A 14,716-nucleotide genomic window follows, 5' to 3' on the forward strand; every position below is an offset into this window, starting at 1 on the left:
CCTTTTTGGGTACTACCACTATGGGAGAAACCCATGGAGATGGACCAGTGGAATGCTCAATGATATTGTGATATCTGTCAGTGAAAGGCAATTTGACTGTGTCTTTCACAATAGGATGGATGTCCTCATTAATGGACTTTCATATTCTTGAGTTTTAACAACCAATGAAACAATGAAGGGAACTGACTTAGGGACTTGAAAATGACTATTTTGTGACTATCATTCCTGTCATTGTTCACGCATAGCAATCCCATATTAGCGGCTGTGCTGAAGCTGAGTGAATAGGCGCTTGTCGCCGTACCTTAAAGCACATGAATGGTTGCTTGTACTTTTGTTTTCTTATGCTTCATCATTGCTACAAATGAACCTTGACTTTTTTAGGGGCAGCAAGGCAGCCCACGTATACACTTTAGTTTTCAATGACATAATTCATGGCAATAGAGACAGTTCCTTATATTTCCCCTCAGGCATAATATTTATTGATGCACCACTATCGATAATGAAAGGTATTGAACCTTTATTGTGATTTTGGGAATTTTTTTTAATGACTTTGGTGCTTTTTCACCTTGACTTCTCTTGGACATGTATTTTACCTCACATGCTTCCAGTCCAACATGCTCATGAGGTAAACATCCACACAGCACAACCATCTTCTTTACTTTCACTTAACATTGATTTGACTTGACACTGATAAGGAATAACTGTTTGATGAAGATTTATATGTTGATCAACTTTGTTTGGTGTTGATTTGCCTCATCTGATGTGGTCACTTGGCCATATGGGCGTGTGCCGAATGTCGCTTCAGACGATCACTTTGTCCTTACGCCTTGGCGCACATACTTTTTTCCTCTGCCTTGCAAACCATTACAAAATAGTTCTCTTTTCCACTGCCCAATAGTGGGACATTTATCTTCATGGTGGAAATGAAAATCCAAGCCTGAAGCACAACTTTATTTTCTGTGGAAAATTTACTCCATCCGTTGGCCTTGTGCTTTGACTTACTTTTCAAAGTCATGGCTGAGTCACTCTTGGCACCTCCAGCCTCCATGTCAGCAGCTTATCCATCAGCACACTTTCAGCTCTGGCAGCCATGAAAACTGACTCCAGACTAACACTGGGCGAAGTACTACGCTACGCTTGCGTAGTTTGCGAAGTTTGCGCTACTACGCACTACGTGAATTGCATGTAGCAAAGTGCAAACACGTGTAGCGTAGCGGTCATTCTTTGCTTGCTCGCGGTCCTCAATTTCAAGTTAGCGACCGCGAGCGAGCACAATGACGTCCCGGCGAGACTTTTTCCTCGTTCGCATTTAGCAACATCAAGTTGCCGATCGCGAGCGTGAAAATAAACCTCCTGGCGAGATTCTCAACGTGGGGAGGCCAGGTTTCTCATTGCGAGTGGTCGCGTATGCTCGTGACCGCTCGCAATGCGAAACTACCAGTCTGCGTTGAGAAAGCTTCCGCTCGAGTAAAAATCTACTCGAGTGGCAGAAAACGACTGCTTGCACTGTGCAAGATGCGGTTTGCACTGATTGCACAGTGCGGACAAGCATTCGGCACTGTGCAATCAGTGCAAGCAGCATTTTGCACAGTTCACTACGCTAGAAGTGCACTTTGCGTAGCTATGTGTAGCGCTACTATGCGAACTATGCCCAGGGTTACTCCAGATTCAGAGTTTCTATCAGCATTTGTCTTCTGAACAAATCTGACAAGCATCCGTCAATAAATCTGAGGTGTATAGCTTCCTCATCATTCATTTAATTAGACTTACAATGTTTGATGGGCATATCCAGTCTATCAACAAATTTGTTGATGGTCTCACCAGCTTTCTGCCACACTTGACTGAAGATGTACCTTTCATAATCTACAGTTAGCATTGAATGGAACTTGAGATTCAAGGCAGCTTTTTTCTGACTGATGTAATTTCGTCAGGTTGCAGCTTTTTCTTTATTACTTCCTTTACACTTTCACCAGCAAGAATTTTAAGGTACTTGATGATATTTTTGATATCTGCTTCTTCAATTGCATCAATGAAATCATCAAATGTATCTATCCAGTCAGTCCACCTGTCGCCAATATTCAGCTTTTTCGTGGTATCGAATGGTGGTGGTGGTTTCAAGAAGGTAGTGACATTGTAACCATTTATGAGATTGGCAGACACTGAGGGTGGAGTTCTTTCTGACACTGTCTGCTGTCAACTAGGACCTGCTTCATCCATGCCACGTCTGAGGCATTGCAACGTGTCGGCCTCTGGAGCATCTTTGGTAGTGACAGGAAATATGACTCCTTTCTTTGTCTCCATTGGAAAAGCAAACGTTCATGATTCCAATTGCCACACTCAGTTTTCCGAACTTCAGAGACCTTTGCAGTTGTTTTGAGCCCCCCTCGGAAGCTTTGGTGGGGTGCTGACTCTTCAAGCACACCTCTGGGTGCGTCCTCGGGGTCCCTCCTCCATCGCTGTGGCATGATGACTCTCTGTACTTAGTACTAGTAAGCAGATGAACATTTGTTGTATCACACGGTCTTTAGGCATCTCTTTGTGCTGTCTGACACCTGGTTGATCTCTGCTTCACTGTGCTTCTGTTCATAGTATTACCTTGCAATTTGCTGCTCTTTCAAAACCTGGTTGCATCTGCCTATTGCGTTATCACTCCGTATGATTATATGGCTTTGAGTTGTTTAGTAGCCCAGTACCTCACTTTGCGGCCTTCCCAGCAGGATCCCAGCCACCGATATGTAGACTTTTCAATGAAACTTTAATTGACTGCAAATGCTTTACACAGAATGGTTCTGCACTTTGACAGAGGCACACGTGACAAGCATGGGCAGTTTGCTAGACCACAGCAAACTCTCTGGTACAGCACAGTTGATATTTGGGTTACTCATCCCCATATTTCATCACCAATTGGAGCTTCATCCCGAGCCCAGGTACTCACAAATTACTACACCACACATGGTGCGTAGTATAATATGGTTTTGTTCTTCTGAGTGTTACCGTAACCCAACATTCTCAATCTGCATTCACTGCACTACACCCTGATGCTTATGTCACAGTTCATCAAGGAGCCATGAGGGTTTTGTCATTACAAACTCACTTGACACTATAGAACCCAGCTTTGCATTCTAGTGAAAACAAGTAATCAGTGCCTGGTGATAGTGACTATGTTCCTTAAATAACAGTTCCAGATACTGTAGTTAACTCCATGGGAACTTGAAAGTTCTTTGCAGCGCATTGGATTAAAACCAGTGAGATCTTGGAATATTTGTGAGAGCACAGGATCTTGTAGCATAGTATTTACAGAGGAAAAAGTAGTGGAATTGTGCTAAGCATTAAATCTGGCTCCCCACTGGCCCCTGTCCATCATATATACTGCATCTGGCCTCAGAGGAGACCAGTATATCCTTCTCTCCGTAATAAATACAATTCTGTCTGTAGGAGTCTTTCCCAAAGCATGGAAAACAGCTTGTATTCATCCCCTTCTAAAAAAGAATCTGGAACCACATGATGAAAAAGAACTATCGGCCTATCTCCTGTCTACCTTTTGCTGCCAAAGTGTTGGAGAAAGTAATTAATCTAGAACTAACATCATTCCTGGAGACAAATAACATCTTAGATACCTCGCAACACGGTTTCCGCTCAAAACATTCTACGGAAACAGCATTGATCATGGCAATAGAGGAAATCCGTAAAGTGACGGATGAATGGGGAAGAGCGGTACTGGTCCTGCTTGATCTAACAGAAGCCTTTGATACTGTAAACCATACGGTATTAAATCAAAGGATGCAGGTATCAGTGGTACAGCTCTTTCTCTCATATAATCCTTTTTATCATTCAAGAAACAAATGATTTTCTGTGATGGATACAGATCGGAGGAATTCTCCCCCCCGGGCGGAGTCCCGCAAGGCTCGGCCTTATCACCAACACTCTTTAACATTTACGCCCCTCTGGCCAGACTGGTAGAGAACTATGGCTTTACATTGGTGTCTTATGCCGATGATACTCAGCTTATAGTTTCTGTAGCTGAGTCTGTAAATGTATTTCAGCTTTGATGACTTGGATGAGCTCGAACGTCCTGAAGCTGAACGCTGAGAAAATGAAAGTCTTGGAGTTTGGCTCAAAAGTCCACATTTGTAAAGCGCACAATCACCCGTAAGGGTCTCTAGGTGCTGGGGGCCGTCGTGAAGATTAAGCGAGCTATTGCCCAGAGTCACATGGGTCTGGGCTAACCTGCCGCCGGAGCCTGGGATCGAACCGTGGTCCCCAGATTCCAGCGTCAGTCGCCCTGGCCGCGGCGCCACACCTCTCCACAAAAGACTCAATCTGGAATCAGCTGTGGTGGCCTAGTACAGCTGGCACATGTCCAGTGCCAGTCATAAAGGCCAGGAATTTGGGAGTAATGTTTGATAAAAATCTCACCTGGGTGTCGCAGATTAATCAGGTTACGTCCGCATGCTGCTTTACTTTAAGGGGCTTGAGAATGATTCTCCCTAATATTCCTTTCTCCCTGAGGAAAACGGTGGTAGTATCCACCATTTTATCCAAAATCGACTACTGCAATGCCCTCTATCTGGGAATGGGTGTTGCCCAACTAGATAAACTTCAGTCTATCCAGAATGCGTTAGCCAGAGTTCTGCTCGGGCTGCCTAAACATCAGCCGACATCAAAAGCAATAAAGAATATTCACTGGCTCCCGGTACGAAGACGCATTGAATTTAAATCACTCTGCCTGGTGCACAAAGCTTTGTTTGGAGCGGGGGCCCAGGATGTGCAAGCTCTGTTCTTACATTATGTCCCTCCTCGAACTCTAAGGTCATCCACTCTTGGCCTTGTACAAATTCTGAAGATAAAAAGAGTACGTTGTGGAGGAAAGCGGTTTTCCTTTCTAGCGCCCAAACTTTGGAACACGCTACCAGTGCATCTTAGAAGATTACCCAACAGATTGGCATTCAGGAAAGAAATCAAAACATAGCTCTTTTTCCAAAAATAAAGTATGCGCTTATGTCCTAGCTCATCTCTCCCACAGCGCCAAGACGCCTCGGCAGTAGTGCGCTCTACAAATACCGTCAGTCAATCAGTCAGACAGTCAGCATATTGACTGTGCACTGTATTGTTTGCTATACTGTGTGTTAGAATTTTTCTGACACTGTTCAGAGAAGATATATAGACCATTAAGTACTAATTGGAGAACACAGATTTCTATTATTGTGGCCAATGCATATAGCCCTAGAGTAAATAAGTCTGCCATTTACTCAGGCATGCACTCCTGATTCCTTGTGCCCACTTTAGTTACTGCTAATCCTTTGATGTCTCTGAAGGCAGTAAAAATAAAGACTTTGTAAACAAGTGTTCTTCTATTGTCACAGACATAGGGCCTTTCATGTACCATTGGGGTATAAGAGCATTACTTGAAGGGGATATAAAGGTGCCTTACACCTTCACATAGTGTGATGATTTTCTTATTCCTCCCTAATCCCCACAATCCACACAAAAACACCCATTCCTTATATACAACACTTCCTATCCAGAACACCCAGACCAGCACACTCAATTCCCTTAAACAAAATAACTTAATGCAGCCCAGTCATACCACCTACACTACACGTGTCCCCTCCAACAGTCCTCCTAAAAAATGACAGTTTGACAGCTAAGTAATATTTTAGTCTCTCCTGAATTTTTTCCAGGCCAGCTGCTTTTATCTCCTGGCTGTCCTGGTATTTTAGGTACTGCACACAGTGACCATGGGTGAGAGAAGGCTATTGCGTTGGCACTTGTGGTCACCTGCTGACTCGTGGTAGTCAGTAAAAGTGTGGCATTGTTAAGGAGGGAAAAAATAAAGTCATCTGTATTTCCCAAAGCAATAAATATTTGTGGTTGTAAAATCACAAACACATGTTTAGTATACACCTTCCCTGCCTGACCCCCAACTCTCCCCCTAGCGTTTACCTACTAATACTCTAACCTGTATTATTCCTCTTTAGGTGGTGTAAATTGTATTTTGGGCTTGAATTAGAGCCATGGCAAGTGTAAAGGTGATTAGGTTTGTAGGAAGACTTTGTGTGGGGTTTGCTGAGGTTTGGTTTGAGATAGTTTGAGTAATGGAAAAAGGAAGTGGTTAAGTAAGGTGTGGCATAAGAACACTTGAAGGAAAGGTCAGGGGATGAATGGCCCAGGATTTAGTATACGTGGTACACACTCTATTCATAAAGAGATTCAAAGTTAAGCAGGTTTAGAGACTGGGTTTATTATGGTCAAAGGGGGAAGTTCTGTCATTAGGTTTGATGAATGAAAGCAGATATTGTCATCCATTTACAATTCAGATTAGTAATGATCAAAAAGTGTACATAGTAGAATTGACTTTTTATTTGGGATTTCAAGGATGAAAGAATAGCGAGACTGAAGTTAAGAAGGAAATATGACAAAGGGGAGATAACCTTTCCAGACTTCCAACTATATGCATGGGTCTTTCGATTAAAGAACTTTAGGTTTCCACTTACTGAGTGAGTAGGGTTTGGGAGCAATCGTTTATTGGAGGGCATGTTAAAAGAAGAAGAAAATGGGGGGACAAAATTTAATTACCAATATGGTGATCAGACGTTTTTCCCAAAAGGTATATTGAAAGTGCTACAGGCGGCTGCCCTGTTATGGGCTCAGATTCGGCATATAACGAATCTGTCGTATTACAGCAGGTATGCTCCAATATGGACTCACCAGGCTCCCCAGAATGCCTAAAGGACAGACTAGCAGAGAGCATAAAGGAAGCAGATATAAATGAATGGGGGCCCATAATTCCAGAAAAGAAACTCTGCTCTTGGGTACATCTTCAGTACTTAACTACTAATACTGCTTCTTGGGTACATCTTCAGTACTTAACTACTAATACTGCTTCTAAATAAAAATTTATACAAATACAGATTTGGTGCCGGTCCCCTGGAGAAAAAAAAGAGGATACCAATGTTCTAGAAGAACCTTTAATTGTGAGCACACAACAAAAGAAGCAGGTGGCAACATGGTATGTCCTAATCATGGATAATTCAGAAAAGAGGCAGAGTGGCCCAAATTCTTTATGGGGAGAATGCTGAGCTTGAATCTTGACCATCTGTGGCAAGTATCTTTTTGAGTATTATATAGTACGGTTAAACCTGTGTGTTTTTGGTGGAACCATCTTTTCTCTCTCCAGCGTCTACTAGTGATCTAGTGATGGGAAATTCTTGCAGCTGCGCACAAGTGCCAAGATGGCAGTTTCATGCTTTACATACTAATGCACATGCTCCTGCTCGAAATAAAACTTGTGCGTTCTGCTTAACTCTTAATGCTATAGTTAAAATAAAGTAATGGGGTTAGAGTAGAAATAAGTGGTATTCAGTGCATTCATTTATTTTGTATTCTAATGTGTCTTTTTTACTTTTGCTGATAGCTGATATTTGGGCCGAAAGGGTGCTACAAACTCCATTTTGAAAAGCCTTTGGCATGCACGATCAAGCAGAAAGAGCGTTAAAGTCCATGTCATAGAATAGTTACCAAACCCATCTTACTCGTGATGTTCCTGGGAAACTGACCTTCAGACACCACAAAGGAAGAAATATGGACTGTTCGAATACATTGGATATGATATTGAAACAATTATTGCTGGGTGGAATAAAAGTGCATGGGAAAGTAAAATATGGGTAGGAACAAAGATCAACTTTATTGAATGAAAATGGTTTCATACTAGTATGGTGTGATGGCCTCTGCTCGCCTTTCTGACCAATCAAATGAAGGGAATACACAAACTTGCAACACTGGGGGGGGGTACATTGTACTGGAAAATAGTATAACTAAGGTAGGCTTAAGTCAGTTAGATTGTCCGACTTGTCACAGACCTGTCACTGACCCAACGTATGCTGAAGGAGAATCGAGAGCAGGGGGCTGGTCGAGCACTCTGGCAGAAGAAACAGGAGTTTACATAGGGAGAAGAGTCGATTGACCCAGTCGGGGTCCGATAGTTAGCCGCAGAGAGGGGTGTGACGCTGGTGTCGCACTTAGCTGAGGATACCTGTCATGACCCGTACCTGTCCTGTCCTGTTGGCACCTGAGTAGTTGGGAGCCTTTCCTTGTCCCAGCCCATGGCCAGGGTTGGTCCTCGCACCATTCTAGGGAAATATAATCTGTGTAGTATGTCCTTGTACTGTTTCCCTTCCATACCCTTCCCAGGTACCAATGTCTAAAAATGTTACCTTAAAGTCTTGCAGAATTATTGCTTTAGTAATTATTTTCCTAATTGAAAAATCTTTAGTTTCACTTTTGTGGCTGTCGACTCACAAAATAGTGCATAGATACATTGTTTAAACTTTTCCTGCGAATGTGGTTATTTCAGGAAGGTTATAATCTACCTATCATTCTAACTCCCTTGATCCTTAGGACTTAGAGCACAGGTGACAAGGATTTGGTAAGTCATGGTGTGCAGGTATAAGTCCTAAAGTGAATACAATTCTGATAGGCAAGAATTAAAGCAGGATTACCAGTTCCAGGTATGAATGTGTATGGGCCCAGGTGAGTATGGTAAAATGAGCTGATAATCCCGCACGCCAACACTAGTCACCAAAAAAGCTGGCAAAACTGGGAGGCCCTGTTCAACCCTGCTTTAAGAAATGCGGCAGGAAACAAGCAAATGACGTCCGTGTTTCTGTTCTGTCCTAAACTCCAAGAAGTTTGGAATGAGGTGCATAACTCTGTGAACGATCTCCTGCACACTCAAATTCAAGTAAACCTAGAACTGATTATTTTTGGGCTGCCACCAGATGGGGGAGAGCATATGAACTACTGAAATAAATTAATTTATGTATCTAAATTTGTTGGGGAGAAGGCAGATTTGTGAAAGCTGGATCTCATTGGTGCCACCAGCAAAAACAGAATGGTGTGAATCAGTCCTATATGTCTATATGTTGGACACTCACCGTACGGCCCCAACAATGGTGGTTACGTTATAGGAACCCTTGAATGTATGGATTGAGGGGACAGTTGGAAAATAAGCACAAAGTTTATCTAGGAAGGAAAAAATGTACACCCTATGGTTGGGTACAATGATTATAGCCATCTGGGGAGAGGACGAGGTAGTCAAAACTAACTTTTCCACAAAACTGCGATCTCCAAGGCTTTCCGGTTGGTTACATAATGTCTGGAGATTACTGTTGGATTTAATATGGCAAATGAGGACAAAAAAAAGTAATGATTAAAAAGAAAAATATTTTTATACATCTAAATGTTTATATTTTCCTGCAACATATATTTTAACTTTGTCTTTTATGCTATTATATTTTAGAAATGTTGTATATTCTACTTTGTTACATACAAATAATCACCCCTTCACTATCAGTGAAAGATGTATGCCAAAAAAGGCAAACAAGAAGCTGGCCTGAGCTTTAACTTACTACTCCCAATCCATCAAAATGAACTTATTTACTATAAAGTACTTCTGTTTAAAATAGCACCTGGAGAAATTGTGTTCTATAGAATGCAATATATGAATCACATAGTCATGACCGTAGGCCTAAAACAAAAGAGTGTTACTTGGTTAAAGAATACACAAGTAATGGAGCACAAGAGAAAAACAACGCCCATTAGGTTTGTTTAGAAAGCCCTCACTCACTGACCCTGTCCACTTTCTGTGACCACTTCTTGAAACCAATCGTTCAAAATACTCCCACATATTTAAAGGACACAAAGAGCCTGCTTCACCAACTACAAACTCTAGACATAGAGAGCCTTTATACAAGTATCCCGCAAGATGAGACCATCAAAGTTTTGAGTTCGGCTCTCAATTCAGTTACCTGGGAATATACCACTCCCAGAGAATTTATAATAGACTGTGCCACCATTGCGCTTAAGGAGAATTTTTTCGCATACAAAGGACAACTGTTTCTTCAATGCTCTGGTACCTCGATGGGCAGCACCTTTGCCCCTAGTGTGGCCGGGTTGTATGTCTCTGATTTTGAGGCCAAAAATATTCAATCCATCACCAACCCCTTTGCTAGTAACATCTTTTTTTGGAAGCGCTACATAGATGATGTGCTCCTCATCTGGCAGGGGAGCATTGAACGCCTGATGGACTTTCTAGGATGGGTTAACACCATCGATAGATACTTGAGATTCACCCATACAGTAAGTACCACTGAAGTGGTATTCCTTGACATAGTGATAACAAACATCGGAACGTCTTTGACCACTAGAACTAATTACAAAAAGACTGCGAAAAACAATCTGCTAAATTCACCAGTTTCCATCCGCGCTCTTTGAAAGAAAATTTACCCTATGGCCAATATCTAAGGATTAGGCGCAATTGCAGCAGTATTGATGACTTTAGACAGCAATCAACTGACTTAACTGCGAAACTACAACAAAGAGGTTACCCTAATCATATCCTAACCAAAGGATTTAAACGGGCACGCAATCAACCCCGTGAAGTTCTACTGGAATCATCTGACAGAATCCCAGGGGAACCTCCCCTCACATGTGTCACCACCTACAGTACCTTGTCCAATCTGATGAAGAAATCGATTAATAAAAACTAGAAAATAATCACCAGTACGAAGAAGAACTGGGAAAAAACACTCTTTTTGTTTAAGAAAGGACACAGTCTGAAAGATTCTCTGGTCCACACCAGACCCAAAGAACCCATTGCAATGCCAATACGCAGTATCACCGATACGTGGAACTTACCTAGGGTCACTGGGCATTATCCATGCTCTAATTGCTCTGTCTGTCACCTGACGACGGTGACAAAATCCTTATCTTTGGAACCAGGCAAAACATGGTGACAAAAGTCACACACTAATTTTAACTCTGCCAATGTTGTCTACCTGATCACATGCCCCTGTTCGTACCGATACATAGGTATGACAACAAGGAAGGTCAAACAGAGGGTATGTGAACACAGGAGTAACATTAGGTGCAAAAAAGCCACAACCAAGATGAGCGATCATTTTCTACAAGCCAACCTTACAACCAACGACCTAAGATGGACTAACATCGAACAGCTCACTGAAGGCTCTAACATTGCTGAGAGACTTTTTGAGAAGGAGCAGAGTTGGGTGTACCGGCTTGGCACCGACCGTGATGGTCTGAATGATGACATACCATGGGACTCAATCCTGAAGTGAATAACACTCCCTTGAATTGAACTGGCTGACTGAGATTGGTTCCCTGTAATCGATCAGTCTTTCCATTCGGTTAACACTGAATATGGCTAGCCCAGTGATTGGCACACTTCAATAGATCTGCAGTGAATGATCCGACCCAGTATTTTAAGTCCCTGACTGATTGCTTGTATGTGGCTGTAATCAGAGATCTGTTCTTTTGCCCTTTGACCAGAAAATGCCATTGCCTGTCACCGCGTAATTTTATAGCTTACTATCAACTCAAATGTAAATGTAAATGTGGGATACTTGTAAAGCGCACTGTTACTCTACCCGAGTGTCCTGGCGCTGTAGACCGCTGGGGAACCCGTCCTGGTTTTCCCTGTGAGAGGGTCCCTTTCTGGGTATCTCCAGGGTGAAACCAGGCATCCCTGGCGTCTGTGGGGGGCCGTTGTAGAGATGAGGCAAGCTTAATGCCCAGAGTTACCAAGTGTGTTCCCTGGTTAGAGTAGGCACTGAGGCGAGAATTATCGAGTCTGTTGACCCTGGTCCAAGACCCTGCCGCGTCGGGAATTGAACCCTGGACCCGGGCCGTTCTCTGCTTACAGGTCTGCCGCCTCTAACCAGTGAGCCACACCTCTCCACTCCAACTCAGACAAGGGCTCTCCCGTAAACGTTGCAAAATTCTCAAAATTATAGGATTCTTGTTTTCCTATGAATTCGCTTTCAATTGTAACACCTCTTTGCGTACCATTCTAATGTAATTGTCTTAGTTATGAGCTGAGACGGATGCATCACCCAATGTCCGTCCCCTTACAATCACTTGAGTAAAGTTTTTTCCTCTGCATCGAAAGAAGTGCATCTGCTCGCTAGCTTGAAGCAGTGACGCGGTTGTACTGTCATCGGCGGACCGCGCACATTGGCTCACTCCGCGCATGGCCATCCAAACCACCCCCCAACCCGGAAATGCGAGAGTTGCCGGACCAGCTCTCGCTACTTAGGCAGTCCTTTGTCTACCAGGTCTCGATCGTCGAGACGCGGTTCAGAGGGATCGTACAGGTTTACACACAGGTGCCTGGCATCGAGGGCGTGAGTGTTTCCCTGGCCATATAACCAGCACAAGCTAAGTACTTCCAAGGCTTCTTTTAATAGTTTGTCTCGTTGTTTGTCTCTTTGCAGGATGTGCTGAATACGCCGCCACCCCCCTCCCGCGGTCTATGTGGTGACATTGCTTCACCTGTAAAGTGAGAATTATCGCATTAGTATCCCTTCATTTTGGGGGTAGCGGTCACTGGCCCTTGGCCCATTGATCCGGTAGTCACACAGTTTGAATGTACTTTGTATTCCTAATAGGCTGACCACCCTAGCTTCCATTTCCCATTATGGCACGTATTTCTTGACTCCCTCTTGGCGCATGGAAGCATACACGCGCACCGGTGGACCCAAAACAAAAGAATTTCATGTCCATTGACATAGACACTCCGTTATAGATCGGCAGCACAGTGAACTGCTATTTTGCATTGCTGTTCAATACACACCCTCAGGCGGTGCCACTTAAATTTACAACTAGTTCGGTATTGTGCACTTGCCATTCCGCACGAGCACAAGTCACAGTATTTACAAAGAATAACTTGAGTTCAAGAACTAATTGTTTGTTTGTCTCTCTATGTTTGTCTGTGTCATTTGCCTCCACAGGTGCACCTAATTTTTGAAGTCTCTAATCCAGAGACTGGTGGGGTGTGTGCCTCCCGTTTTTTGTTCGGTGTGGCCCCCTCCTCATTGCACTTTCACAGACGACTTTTTTAACTTTCACGTCCCTTGGTAGGGTGGGCCTTAGCGTGCCCATACCGCCGGGGTTTTTACACCATAGGTCCAGACAAATGCCAGGTTAATTACACTAATATTGGCAGAAACATGTTGACCGTCACGTAATGATATTGGAAACAGACCATTCAATTTAGTTGGCCATATTTACCAACACATTTTTAATATGTCCTTGTTGATCAGTCATTAAATCAATTTTTGATACATTAAAGGCATTTTTAATTCACTGTATCACTCTTTTCACACAATCTTTCACTTAGCCTTCACATCTTCACATTACACCCCGCAGTAAATCTGGCGTTGTAGCACACTGGGGTGACATTCGGTCACACCCAGTGGGGCCCGATGATGAAGCATGTCACCGACCAGGTCAGTGAGTGAGGGCTTCCTAAACAAACCTAATGGGCGTTGTTTTTCTCTTGTGCTCCATTACTTGTGTATTCTTCAACCAAGAAACACATGAGCATATTATTTTGAATACATTTATATTCTTTTCAGTTAAATGTTTTTTTATTTTCAACATGAGAAATTCACTTCAGCAACCTCCACCTCTGATGCCAGAATTGCCATCCAAATCGTATCCATTTGAATCTCTAAGGTGAAATTTCCCTCTTTGGAGTGTCATCAAATTTAATTTTTAAAATGCCACTTTCCTTCAGCTTATTGTATGCCTTATTTTCCTTGCATCCATTTCTATTCCTCCTCTGCCTTTCTCTTTCTCCTAAATCCCTTATACAAAGCACATAAACATATTAAGCAATTGCAAATGATTAACATAGGTTTTAATATGACTCCTAAAAATCCACTCCCTGTAGTTCCTAGCCAATTACTTATAGTAGTGCACCTTTGCCTAATGTTTCTAGGACTCTAGTAGTTGCTTGAGTTTCTAATTCAGGTTTAAGTTAGAAATGTTCTCTACAAATTCTTCAGTCATCTTACTCTCATAGGTATGCAAGAACAGCAGTGTTGAGACTTCAACATTTCACAGATTCCATCTTTTTTTGCCAGCAAGCTATCTAAAGCTAATCAAGCTTAATACTTATCAACTGCTAACAAAGCACTAGCTGTACTAGTAGCCAGCTTATCTGCTACAGTAAAAAGCTCTCTGATTTTCTCGTAGTTCCAAACGACATTGTTTAGATGAATGATAGCCCCAAAAATATCTCTCACTAACTGTGTTACATCAGTGGTACTGTGTGTATGTCTGTGAGATGGAGTCAATGTGAAAGCACCTATGCTATTTATGTGATAAGTCTTAGGGAAAAAGAGAGCAAAATAACAAGTCACTTCCCAATCAGCAGGCAACAGCAAATAAGCATTTTGTCCACAAATTAAATCTACTCCAGTAAGAACTGCCTCTTCTCCCAATAATATTTGAACAGGCCCTCTAAGACCTTCAAATGTGTGCTCACAGATTCTGATCCCAATATGTCTCTTTGTAAACTGATTTCTCCTTTTGTAAACACACACTTTTCCTTTTTGTCGTCTATCTATATTTACTTTTGGATATATCATTTTCTTCTTGTATTCTTTCTTCCAAACATTCCTTAATAAATCTGTTTCTTTATTTGTCTTACAAAACATGTGAGTTCTTCTTTCCTCTAATGATAAAATACATTTAATTTCTAATTGTCTCAATAAACATGTCAAATTTCATTTGTATGCCTTAATAGTGTCTATTTTTGTAGGGGATCTAAAGAAATACCAAGCTACTTCCATATCCTTTACTTGTGAATAAGTGTTCATTCTTTTCTGGAGAGGACCCTTAGAAAGAATCCTGT

The sequence above is a fragment of the Lissotriton helveticus genome, chromosome 2_1 (genome assembly GCF_964261635.1).
Source record: "Lissotriton helveticus chromosome 2_1, aLisHel1.1, whole genome shotgun sequence".
Classification (NCBI taxonomy): Eukaryota; Metazoa; Chordata; class Amphibia; order Caudata; family Salamandridae; genus Lissotriton; species Lissotriton helveticus.